We start from the raw sequence: 12,687 nt of genomic DNA, 5'->3' as shown, positions 1-12,687 counted from the left end.
ACTGTGTAGCTGTCTCCAGACATACCAGAAGAGGGCATCAGATCTCATTACAGATGGTTGTGAGCTACCATGTGGTTGCTGGGATTTGAACTCAGGACCTCTGGAAGAGCAATAAGTACTCTTAACCGCTGAGCCATCTCTCCAGCCCCTAAGACCTATTTTAAACAGGAATTTCAGTGACTACTTTTCTTTTCATTGCCATGGACTTTTAATGATAAAAATAATTAATAATTATTTTAATAATTTAATAATTAATTTAATAATTAAAGGTGTTTAATGATGGTACATCTCCATACTACCACAGGATAATTGTGAACAGTGGACAGGTTTCTTCAGCCTGTGCTTTTTTTTATGTGCCCTCCTGTTTAGTAGGAGAAAAAAAAAAAAGCAAAAGTATGTTCAGATATATTCTTGTATGAAAGGGAGAAAGAGTCCAAATTGCTGTCGGCTCTCCTCCTGCATTGTTGACTGCTGTGTGGGACACAATTGCTACTGTTACCACAACATGCTTTCCTTCCACAAGCTTTGTCAAGCTCACTTCTTATCACCCTGCAGGATGAATGGCCCTGTTCTGTTAAGTGACTTCTGTCTCAGTCTATTCTGCAGATTCCCTCCTTATTGTTTCTCTTCCTTTAAAAGACCAGCCCGAGTCTTGCTTTAGGACAGGAAGTGTCGGGGTTGGGGATTTAGCTCAGTGGTAGAGCGCTTGCCTAGCAAGCACAAGGCCCTGGGTTCGGTCCCCAGCTCCGGAAAAAAAGAAAAAAGAAGAAGAGAGAAAAAAAAAAAGACAGGAAGTGTCTTGATGTAAATTAAACTAAGAATATAGGGGCTGCCAAGTCCGTTTCCACCCGAAATCTGGCATTTCCCCTGGACTGCTATAGATATCACTGACAGCGCGTGGCTGATAATCAAAACATGCCAAGTAATGTTGAAATAAAGAGTGTGGCTATGGTAGCACACACAGACACATTCTCATTGTGTGCCCTGGCTTCTTGGAAACCCTTCTTGATCTGCAGATTTCAAATCACAGTTTAAGATTCCAGATCTAGACAAGCTAGTTCTGTTTAGCATTTTTTTTCTTTAAGTTTTGTTTTCATTTTTTCTCTCTCCTCCCCTGTCTTCTTTGGATTGGGATCAAACCCAGGGCCTTGCTCACCCAATTCATGCACAGAAAATAAAATAACTAAATCTTAAAAACAAACAAACAAACAAACAACAGACATTTTAAAAAGGAAGAGGACACTGTCCAGAGGTGTATTTTCTTATAATTCTTTGTGAAGCTAAATATTGATATTTTGGGGGGATAGACACAGAAATCACCAACTAAAGCTACAGAAAGATAACACTTGTAAATTCCATACCAAGTCAATATTTTCACACTATGAAACCAGAAAGAAGACTGCAAGTTTGAGACTCGCCTGGATGTCAGAGAAAGTGCCAGGCTAGCTAGGGCTCATCCCTTGGCCTTCTTCCTGCTCAATGAGGAAAAGAGAACACAGAGAAAAACATGGAATATGTAAAACCTTCTTAGAACAAATAAATTCCTACTGTAGCTGGCTGTGGTGATGCACATCTTTATCTTTAATTCTAGCACTGGGGAGGCAGACGTAGGTGGATTTTTGTGAAGTCTAGTTTAGCCTGGTGTACATAATGTGTTTGAGGCTGACCACAGCTATATAGTGAGACCCTATCTCAAAAATGAACAATAATAAAAGAAACTCCCTCCACTTCCTACCTTCCACCATATTTCTACTGCTTTGTTCTAAGCTTGTAAGGATCCATCTTTGCAATTACTGAGCGTGCTTTGGGTCAAGCACTAAACAAGCCACTTTTTGAGGATTTCTTCACAGTAACTTTTATGAGTCTGTATTATGTATGTGTTTTTTCATACACACAAGTTGGGGGTTTGGGGATGGTTGTCCATGAAGGCCATAAGGGGATATTGGATAATTTAGAGGTAGTTAGAGATATTTGTGAGCTGCCTGATGTTCGGGCCGGGACGAGACGGCCCATCCTCTGATGACTGCAGTGAGTGAGTAAGTTCAACGGCTCAGGCTTCTCCCTAGCCTCACCACAGCTACCTTATGCTTCAGGATACAAAGGGTGAGAAAGCAGGCTTCAGAGAAGCAGGTGGTTTGTTCAATATGTCACAGTCAGGAGGCAGTTGGCCTTGGGTTTGAAAGTGAGGAGGGAGTTCAGAGCCTACTGTGTTGTCTGGTGTTTAAAGTACCCCTGTGTGCTGGTTGTTATAATACTTACAAAGTATTAGTCCGAGAAATTGCCCCTGACCCAACATTGAACAGTCACAAGACTGTACAAGCAAGGACACTAATTTCTGGGTGGGGCCAAAAAAGCAACTGGTGCATAAGTAGCCGGCGACATTCTTGAATGTGTGCTGCCCCCTCTTTCCCAAACTGTCCAAGCGAGGTATGGGAGACAAACAGGAAGATCAGTTTGCAAGTCCTTTTCTGAGCAGACTCTGATCTCAGCACAGAGTGGGCAGACGTCATTTCATTTCCGTTTGACTTCCTTTGCCTTCTTGTTTGGTTGGGGGTGTTTGTGTGTTTGTTTTGTTGTTTGTTTGTTTAAATGTAAAAAGAAAATCTTTTTCTTTCTCCCAATGTCACTGCTTCAACAACTAAGTAATAGATCTAAATTCTTCAAATTAGCTACATTGTATCCAAGATAGATTTTCCCAGCGCCAGCTCAACAGGAGTGTTACTGTGAAGGTTTTGCTTAGCTCAGCTCTTCAGTTGCTGCATTCCCGTCTTTCAGGAGTATCTCCCCCATCTGGACTCTAAGGCCTGCTAAGCCCCGTTCCACTTTCAGATTTCAAGTGTGGTAACTGTCTCCCTAGTTTCATTCAATTTTTTTTTTCTAACTCATTTCCCAAACTGCTACCAGATGATTTTTGACAAAAACAAAGATTTGGTATGTCATTCCTTGCTGAAAACATTTTTCCTTGCTCCCAACTGGCAGTGTAATAAAATCCAAACCCTTAAATGGAACATTCAAAGACCGTCCACAGAACACTCCCTCATGTTCTCTCTTGCTTCCATCCACACCAAAACAAGTCCACTTCTTGGAATACGCCAAAGAGTATTTTCATTTATCTTATGTGCATAGCATTAAGCAATAAGTGACACGATGATAAGTCTGAAGAAAACCCAACACTTCTCTATTAAAGGAAAGGGCATATTGTGATTGTAGTTGAAAAGGTACACACCAGCAGGGGCTGTCCTATAATACCAACTTCTGTGGAGACCTTTTGGTGCTGCTCATAGAGATTTTGGCAAGTACCTGTCACTGGGCTCAAGGAAGAAGGCTCAGATAAGAATATTCCCATTTGGGCTAATGCAATGATCAAGATAAGCACAGTCAAGGAATGTGTGACTTCCCCTTTGTCTGGATAATCCTGTTACACCCCCAGACCCAGCGACTCTGGGGACCTTATTGCTTTGTTTCATTGCTTACCTTGTCTGACCTCTTTGATCTTGACCTTGCTTGATTACTTTGTCTTTGATCTGAGAACTGACTGTATTCTTTGAATGAATGTACCTAGATCGATATAAAAGCAGACTGAGAAGAAATAGAGCTGTTCCAGCTTCAGAACTGGCTGGAGTCAGTTCTGAACACAACACTATGGTATTGTCTAATTGTCCTTGCTCCTGCCCTGGGGACTGACTGAACTGGCTTGGTGGAACTTCAATCTTCCATTCTTTTGTTGTTGTTGTTTCTCTCTCTCTCTTCTTCTCTCTCTCTCTCTCTTTCTCTCTCTCCCTCTCTCTCCTCCCCTTCCACCCTTCCTCCCTTCTTCCTTCCCTTCCTTTGTCAAAATTTAACAATGTACTCAGCCTGGAACTCACTATATACCCAGGTAGGCCTTGAACTCATTGAGATCCCCACCCCTCCCACCCCCACCTTTGGAGCTTCAGGGTTTTGCTATACACAACCTACAGCTCCTGTTTAAGCTCCTGTGGCAAGATGGAGACTGTAGATTCTATTCTCAGCATTGGAAACAGCACAAAAATGTCTTTGTTTCCCTTGGGTAAATAAACAGGGTATTTCGTAAACCCTTGGTATGCCTTGACCCCTTCCAAGGGACTGTTCACGCAAAGGGCGGCAGAATACTCTACTAGTGCCAAACATCTTGAGTACATTCTGGGGTGTGGTATATCGTTCATGTCTGATAATTAGTGAAGAAGAGGGAACAATGACATAAGTTACCCCCACCCCCACCCTGTGCCTACACGTGCAGCCACACGAGCACAGCTGAGCCTGCACACGCATGCTCTCTGCAGTGAAAAAGAAAATGAAAATAGTTCTTTCTCTGAGTATGGCAGCCCCCTGCATGCAATCCCAGCACTGAGGAGCTGGAGGAGGATCGGGAATTCAGGAGTTTGAGGTCACCCTAGATTACAGGAAACTTGGTCTTATCTTTATGGCAGCAAGCGTTTGTTGACAATTGACTCCTGGGTCATGGATCTGTGGCTTTCATCCAAGTTTCTGTCCTGTTAATATATTATTTCTTATTTCTTTTGCCATTCCTTCCAATTATCCTGCCATAGGCAAGATATACGTTCTTTCAAAGGCCCATGCTTTTAAAGCTTTTCTTCCTTCCTTCCTTCCTTCCTTTCTTTCTTCCTTCCTTCCTTCCTTTCTTCTTTCCTTTCTTTCTTTTTTTTTTTTCTTTTTCTTTTTTTCAAAGCTGGGGACCGAACCCAGGGCCTTGCCCTTGCTAGGCAAGCGCTCTACCGCTGAGCTAAATCCCCAACCCCCTTTCCTTCCTTTCTTTCTTTCCTTCTTTCTTTCAAATATGTGAGTACATTGTCACTGTCTTCAGTCACACCAGAAGAGGGCATCGGACCCCATTTAAGATGGTTGTGAAACACCATGTGGTTGCTGAGAATTGACCTCAGGATCTCTGGAAGGGCAGTCAATGCTCTTAACAGCCAAGCCATCTTTCCAGCCCTTTTATTTCTTTTCTTTTCTTTTCTTCTCTTTTCTTTTCTCTTCTTTTCTTTTCTTTCTTTAGGCAGAGTCTAACTATATTATCTTGGCTGGCCTAGAACTCTCTATCTACATAGACCAGGCTGGCCTTCCTCTAACTCACAGAGATCCACTTGTCCCTGCCTCTTGAGTGCAGGGGGTGGGGAGGGGGATTAAGTGCATGTCTTTCCATGCCTGGCTGAAGGCCCTTGGGTTTTTGTTTTTGTTTTTGTTTTTTTAATTTATTTATATGAATACACTGTAACTGTCTTCAGACACACCAGAAGAGGGCATCAGATCCCATTACAAATGGTTGTGAGCCACCATGTGGTTGCTGGGATTTGAACTCAGGACCGATGGAAGAGCAATCAGTGCTCTAAACCACCAAGTCATCTCTTCAGCTCCCAGGCCCTTGGTTTTAATACAATAAACAGTTTGCCATTGAGCTTCTCTTTTTCCAGTCAGCATGCACAAAAGTCAACATCATCAAATCTTCACCATCAAAGTAGATTACAGTTCACAGTCCCTTCAGGGTCTGTTAAGAGCACATCTCTTCCATGGTTTAGGAAAACCCATGTCCCTCAAAGTTACAAACTCAACCTCTTGACCTGCACCACATAGTCTGATAGAAGGAAGCATTGTTTTTGAGATAACACAGGTCCCATGGTAGGATAGGATCTCCTCAAACTCCAGAAGTTCTGATCCTCCTGAGTGCTGAGATGTTGGTAACTAAAACCAACGCTTCCTTCCCTCTGCAGCCACGTTTTGTCTACTGCCACATGTCCTCTCCCTGAAATTCTCTGGGTCCCCTCACCTCCCTTGAGTCCTCTGGGTTTTATAGACTATTTGTCACTAGGCTTTCTGACAAAAGTCTTACAGTAAAACGTATTTATTCAGAAAAACAGTTTCAAGCTTTATCATCTACTCAGTCCCGACTAGATCAGAAGCCAGTGTGTTTAACTCAGTAAATTCCTGTCTGCTCCAGAACTGGACAGATGCTTGAATGTGTGAATAAATGTACCCGAGGAATGTGATCGCTTGGGCCATCACAGCAACTGAATCCCTGACTATGTCACTTCACATTCTCAGGCAACCAGACCGCGGCTGTCAAAGACAGTTTCTGCAGCTTGGCTCTGTCCCAAACATTTTCCACACGTTTCTAGCAGATTCCAGTGTCCCTGGCCCTGTCTACACTGCAGCTTGGTGGTTATTTTAGTGGCAAGTCAAATGTTTTATGATTATAAATATCTTTATTAGCTTTTATTACAGTCAGAATTATTTACTGACCTTCCAGCAGCACAAATGGTTTTAAACTAAAACAGTAGCTATTTTTCTATTTCCAGTCAGGCCTAAAAACCTCACTGTGACATTATTATGCTCTTCCAAATTGAGGAAACTGTACATCTCAGTACAAAGTCACTGCAATCTAAGACACTTGAGCTGCCTACTTAATAAAAACATTTCCTTTAAATGGGAGTTTGAAGACCTAGTGTCTGCTTGCTACCCATCTTTTCTTGTTCTTGTCCAGTGTAACTCCTTTATAGTGATTAGTTTACCCATGAGGTTCATTCTTACCTCCCTCTGCCTCTCAGAAGTCCACACATGTGCATACATGCATAAATACATGCATGTGCCTGTGTGCATGTTTGTGTTTATATTTGTCTTGATACAGCTCTACTTACTTAGACTAAAGGACATTTTAATGTCTTCCTTCATATGACTTCCCCCTTCTCTTTTACTCACCAAAAATGAGTAGATAACGCAACATGATGGGATTTACTACGTAAGTTTTTTTGTTTTATTTCTTAGAACATGGGTGTGTGTGTGTGTGTGTGTGTGTGTGTGTGTGTGTGTGTGTGTGTGTTTAAGTTGCACAGGCTGGCCTTGAACTCACACAGATCCCCCTGCCTCTGCTTGCAGAGTGCTGGGATTAAAGGTGTGTACCAGTACACATGGTTTAAGATTTTTAGGAATGTGAGTTCAAGGTTAGCCCTGGTCTACAAAGTATGTTACAGAGACTGTAAAGAGAAATCCTGTCTCAACCAAATGAATAAGATAAAGACATCTGTGGGGCTGAGTGGGGAAGAGGGCTCAGTATTTAAGGGCACTTGTAACTCTTGTAGAAAACCTGGATCCCAGGTACCCACAAGAAAGATGGCTCACAGCCACCTGTGCCTCCAGTTCCAGAAATCTCACACCATCTTCTGACTTCCATGGCATGAGGAACACACATGGTTCATAACATGTATATGCAGGTAAAACACTCACACACATACAATAAATACAACTATCTCTAAAAATGTTTAAAATCATATATGTGCTGGGAATGGTAGCACATGCCTTTAATCCAGCACTTAGGAGGCAGAGGCAGGAGAGTTCAAGTCAGCCTGGTCTACAGTGAGTTTCAGGACATCCAGGGCTACAGACTGAGACCTTGCCTCAAAATAAATAGGCATGAGGGACTGGAGAAATGGCTCAGCTGTTAAGAGTACTGGATGCTCTTCTAGAGGGACCCAGGTTCAATTTCCAGCACCCCCATGGCAGCTCACAAGTATCTTCTTCCAGGAGATCCATGACACCAGGCAGGAATGATACATATATTTATGTGTGAAGGCAAAATAAAATAAATCTTAAAAAAAAAAAAAGGAGGCATGAAACTGTTTAGGGGAACAGGGAACTAAATAGAGGAAGGACAGATGTATTGAGACTCCATAGAGAAACAGAACCAAGAGAATTAGAACAGATTAAGGCGCTTTACTAGGTTAGCTTACTCAGTGCAATCAGAGTAGCTCAACAATGGCTTCCTCCTGCTGGAGACGCTGAGAAACCAGCAGTCTGAGTACCTCAACATCCCCAGTCCACAACCAAGGGCTGGGAGGATTCCTGGAGCCCTCTGGTCCTCCATCCATGCTGGCAGCTTGAAAATGCTGGCTCTGATATCAGCAAGGGACAGCAACACCCTGCAGTAACGGGGCAGATGAGCTTGCCCTGGAGAGCTGAGGTACTCAGGCAAAAGTGATCCTTCCTTCTTCCACCATCTTCTGTCTGGCTTGCCACTGGGAGACACTACCCACATTTAGGTGGCTCCTCTCACTTCGTATAACCTATTGTGAAAAGGCCAGGCAGAGTGACTCATGCCTCTAATCCCAGCACCCTGTGAGCTTGGTTCCAGACTGGTCTCCACAGTGAGTTCTAGGACAGCCAGAGATACATAACGAGTCCCTGCCTGGTAAAACAAACAAACAAACAAACAAAAAAAAAAAACAAAACAAAAAAACCCAACAAAGTTTAAAAGGGAGGAAAGGAAGAAAGCCCCTTAGAGTAGCACCCAGCAGTAGCTGTTTGCTGATTCCAGATCCAGTCAGGTTGACAGGCACTATTCACTGTCACAGCCATCCTCCTCTTGACACTCAATCGAATTACCTTACATCACACCTAACTTCCAAACGAAAACAGTGCCAAAGCCACAATTCTGCCTCATGTGCTATGACCTACGCACCCAACTGAAATTGCCAGCTGGCCTTCCGCCCTAGACAAGATCACTGTAATTACCTCCTTGTTTCTACCAGTAGGCTTTTATCATAGCAGAAACAGGGATTTCTATGTAATACAAAGCAGAAAATATTTGCTTAAAAATCCTTCTTCAATGGGACTGCAGATATGGCTCAGCAGTAAAAACACTGGCTTCCCTTCCAGAGACCCTAGGTCGGCTTCCTAGCGCCCCACACGGTGGTTTACAGCCATATGCAACTCCAATGCTCCCCTTTGCCCCCTGTAGGCTCATACATGGTACATATGCAGGCAAAATACCCATACGTTTATATGTATATTTTTTAATTAAAAATAATTCTTTGGGCTGGAGAGATGGCTCAGTGGTTAAGAGCACTGACTGCTCTTCCAGAGGTCCTGAGTTCAATTCCCAGCAACCACTTGGTGGCTCACAACCACCTGTAATGGGATCTGATGCCCTCTTCTGGTGTGTCTGGAGACAGCCACAGTGTACTTATATATAATAAATAAATAAATCTTTAAAAGAAATAATTCTTCAACTGCCTACATAATCTAATCACAACCTCACTGAACTTCATTTTTTCTTTTCTCTTTTAAAAAAGTATTTATATTTTTATTTATTTATTCTGAGTTGGGATACAACATGACATGCATATGGAGGTCAGAGGATAAACTCCTCTCCTCTCCTTCTACTACTAGGTTCTGCGCTCAAACCCAGGTTTTTCTTCAGGATTGGCACCAATCCCCTTTACCTACTGATCCACTATTTTTTAAAAATAATTTTAAAATATATATTTTATGTGTTTTGTTTTGCCTGCATGTATTTATCTGAGCACTACATGTGTGCAATGCCAGCAGAGGCCAGAAGAGGGCAGCAGATACCACAAGGCTAGACTTGCCCAAAGTTGTGAGCCATGCTGTGGGTACTAGAATGCAATTGGGATCCTTTAGAACAGCCAGTGAGTGCTCTTAACCACTGAGCCATCTCTTCACCCTCCCACTGATGTACCTTGCTAGCTCCCTTTCCTTTATTACTATTGCCCAGCTTTTTAAATCATAGTCTGAAAATTTTCGAATTACATCTATGTAATTATCTATCTACCCACCCACCCACATTAGATCATGCATCATGGAACGCTTATAGATTTAAGAACAAGTTTTGGGGGGGCTGGAGAGACGGCTCAGTGGTTAAGAGCACTGACTGCTCTTCCAGAGGTCCTGAGTTCAAATCCCAGCAACCACATGGTGGCTCACAACCATCTGTAATGAGATCTGATGCCCTTTTCTGGTGTGTCTGAGGACAATGTACTCATATATAATAAAGAAATAAATCTTAAAAAAAAAAAAAAGAACAAGTTTTGGAAGACAATTCTTTCCTTCCACCATGGGTCCTGGGATTCAATTTTCGGTCCTTAGGTGTGGCAGCAAGTGTATTAACCAGCAACAGCCATCTTGCTAGCCAATCTTCAACTCCTTGTTGTGCTTGAGGATCTTACTGTTTCTGGACGCAGTAGGTCTGTGTTTGCTGTCGTCACTCCTCCAGTGACTTCCTGCTTCTTTCTCCAGTGAACTTTTCAACAGTTTCTTCCTGTCTCAATTACTGAAATCCAGGCATGCCTTTAATCCCAGTTCTTGGGAGGCAGAGGCAGGTGGATCTCTGTGAGTTCTGGGCTTCCCTGGTCTACAAATTGAGTTCTGTTACAGTCAGGGCTGTTAAATAGAGAAACCCTGTCTTGAAGAAATGAAAAATAAACAAAACAAAATAAACGAAAGCCAAAGCAAACAATCACAAAGAAAATTACAGTCACCTCCAGTCACCTTCCTTTGCTCTACCCTCTCATTTTCTATCTCTTTACTGTCATTTAACACAGTACATAATTTTTTAAAACTTATTATTTTATGTTTTACTAAAAAAACAAAACCAAAAACAACCCTCAAAAGGTTCATTGAGATGGCTCAGCAGGTTAAGGGATCGATGTTTAGCCTGGTGAACTGAATTTGATCCCTGGGACCCACATCGTGCAAGGAAAGATCTGTTCCTCCTGAAATTTGTCCTGTGACCTCTATATGTATGCCATGGCATGCAGACCAACACACTAATAAGATGTAATTTACAGCTGCTCATTTTTTTTAACTACATCTCTGCTAGAATCTAACATTTGGGGAGGGGGTGTGCGTCTCATTTAGTACTGGATCTGGAGAATGGTTGCTGATGTGTGTGTGAGGAAGGAGGATCTCCAGGATGAAGGCAGCCTGGCAAACATGCACACAGCTTAGGAAGGAAAGAAAAGGAAAAAGAGAGGAAAGGACTGCAGAGGAAGAAAGGATAGAAAGGGCTCTGGCCAAACATTCACAAGGTCCCAGGTTCCGTCCCCAGACCCACATACACCAGACATGACAGGGCATGCCTATAACCCACTACTCAGGCGGTTGAGACAAGATTGCTGCTTTTGAGGTCAGCCTGGGCTACATACATAGTGAGTTCACAACAAGCCTAAGAGAGCCAAACATTAAACAAACAAACAAACACCCCCACAAAACCTGAGATTGAACACTCAACACAGGAAATTTGATCCAATGTAAAATTGATTAATTTTTGTTGTGTTGTAAGGCTCGAAGTGAGTCTTAACTACCGGGAAACCTCCCAGCCTCCAAGTGAGACACAAGAATGGGGTTTGATGCAAACGCAAGAGGTTTAATTTCCAGTGTGTCAGGGTCGACCTTCAATCAGCTCCTCATGGCGAGTGACTGGAAGGCAACCCTGAATGGCTATAGCAAACAGGTTTTATACTTTTTGAGGTACAGGTTACATCAGCAATGTTTCAGTTTAAACTTACATGACATTCCTTCGAGCTCTATCTGGGACAAGAGGGTCAGGTGACTGTCAGTCAGTACATTCTGCGGATTTTCAAGAATGTCCTGTCCCTGCTCCTCCCGAGAACTTTGGGTGGAGAATGGAACTTGGCATAGCCTTGACCTGAGGCAGGAAGGTGGTACTTGGCCTAATCTTGACCTGAGGTGGTGGGTGTAAAGCTGGCGAAAGCCCTTAGGGTCCTCATAACCTACCTACTTCCTACCAGGCCAAGCCTCCTAATAGCTCTTATGTTTCAGTAAAAACTAGAGTCCTTCAGTGTGCATGTGTTTTTTCAAGACAGGGTTTCTCTATGTAGTCTGGGCTGTCCTGGAACTGACTCTGTAAACCAGGTTGGTCTTAAACTCATAGAGATCCACTTGCCTCTGCCTCCTGAGTGCTGAGATTAGAGATGTATGCTACTACTGTCTAGCTACTTTTCGTCATAATTACAAAAAAAAAATTTCAAGTTAATTCAAAGGAAAGAAGTTGATGTGAAAATTATATGGTTATGCTGACATTTACTCCAAAAGATATCTTTTATTTAGGTGTGATGGCTTATCCCCATCTCTGACCATTTGGAAGACTGAGGCAGGAGAATTGCTGTGAGGCGTAAGCCAATCTAGACTGTACAGTGGGATACAAAGCCATCTACGAGCCCTACAGCGTGATAGCCTATTCCAAGAAGAGGAAGAAAGGCAACACCAGAAACTCAATGTCAAAATACAACAAAAGTAAAGCTATCTTCTAACTGAAAAACCATTTAGCTATATTGATATAGAACTCTGATTGCTGTATTTGCAATCCCATCATCCTTAGGGTTGGGCTCTTAGCCCTTAGAGTGTCTGCTTGGCCTATTCAAGGCCCCTAATTTAATTCCTAACATGACAAAAAAAAATATCCTGGGCCTAAAATACATTCTGGTCAAAATCTTCAGTCTTACTGGTATCTTGGAAAAGGAAGGATCCAGAATGTATTTTTTCTCAAGCTAGAGCTTAAGAAGTCAGGACTACGATTACGGATCTGGAACTCACCACTGTGCAGGTATCCATCTGTTTCCCTTAGCATCTGATATAAACTAACGCATACTAGGAGCCTAATAAATGCCTGCTGAGTGTCAAGATTCTTTCAATGCACCATAATGGGCTACAAGTATTAAGGGCAGAGGACTTGACCTGTACAGTAGATCATTTTCCACGTAACAATTACTGAATCACAGATGAACTCTCAAAACCTTTGAGCCAGTGTGTGTAATCTGTGAGCCTGGGACTTAGACATCTGTAGTATAAACACAAGCCCTTCCAAAAAGAACCCATGTCTTAGTCATAAAATGTTGT

General features: G+C 42.6%; 1 protein-coding gene across 3 annotated transcripts in view; it reads left to right on the top strand.

The window, feature by feature from the left end:
* Window positions 1-12,687, top strand: part of Cmklr2 (chemerin chemokine-like receptor 2) — a 34,816-nt gene that overhangs the window by 18,676 nt on the left and 3,453 nt on the right. The gene's annotated exons all lie outside the window — the stretch shown is intronic.

Source organism: Rattus norvegicus, chromosome 9 (genome assembly GCF_036323735.1).
Source record: "Rattus norvegicus strain BN/NHsdMcwi chromosome 9, GRCr8, whole genome shotgun sequence".
Lineage (NCBI taxonomy): Eukaryota > Metazoa > Chordata > Mammalia > Rodentia > Muridae > Rattus > Rattus norvegicus.
The sequence above is the reverse complement of the archived record's forward strand: the minus strand, read 5'-3'. Positions and strand labels throughout refer to the sequence as shown.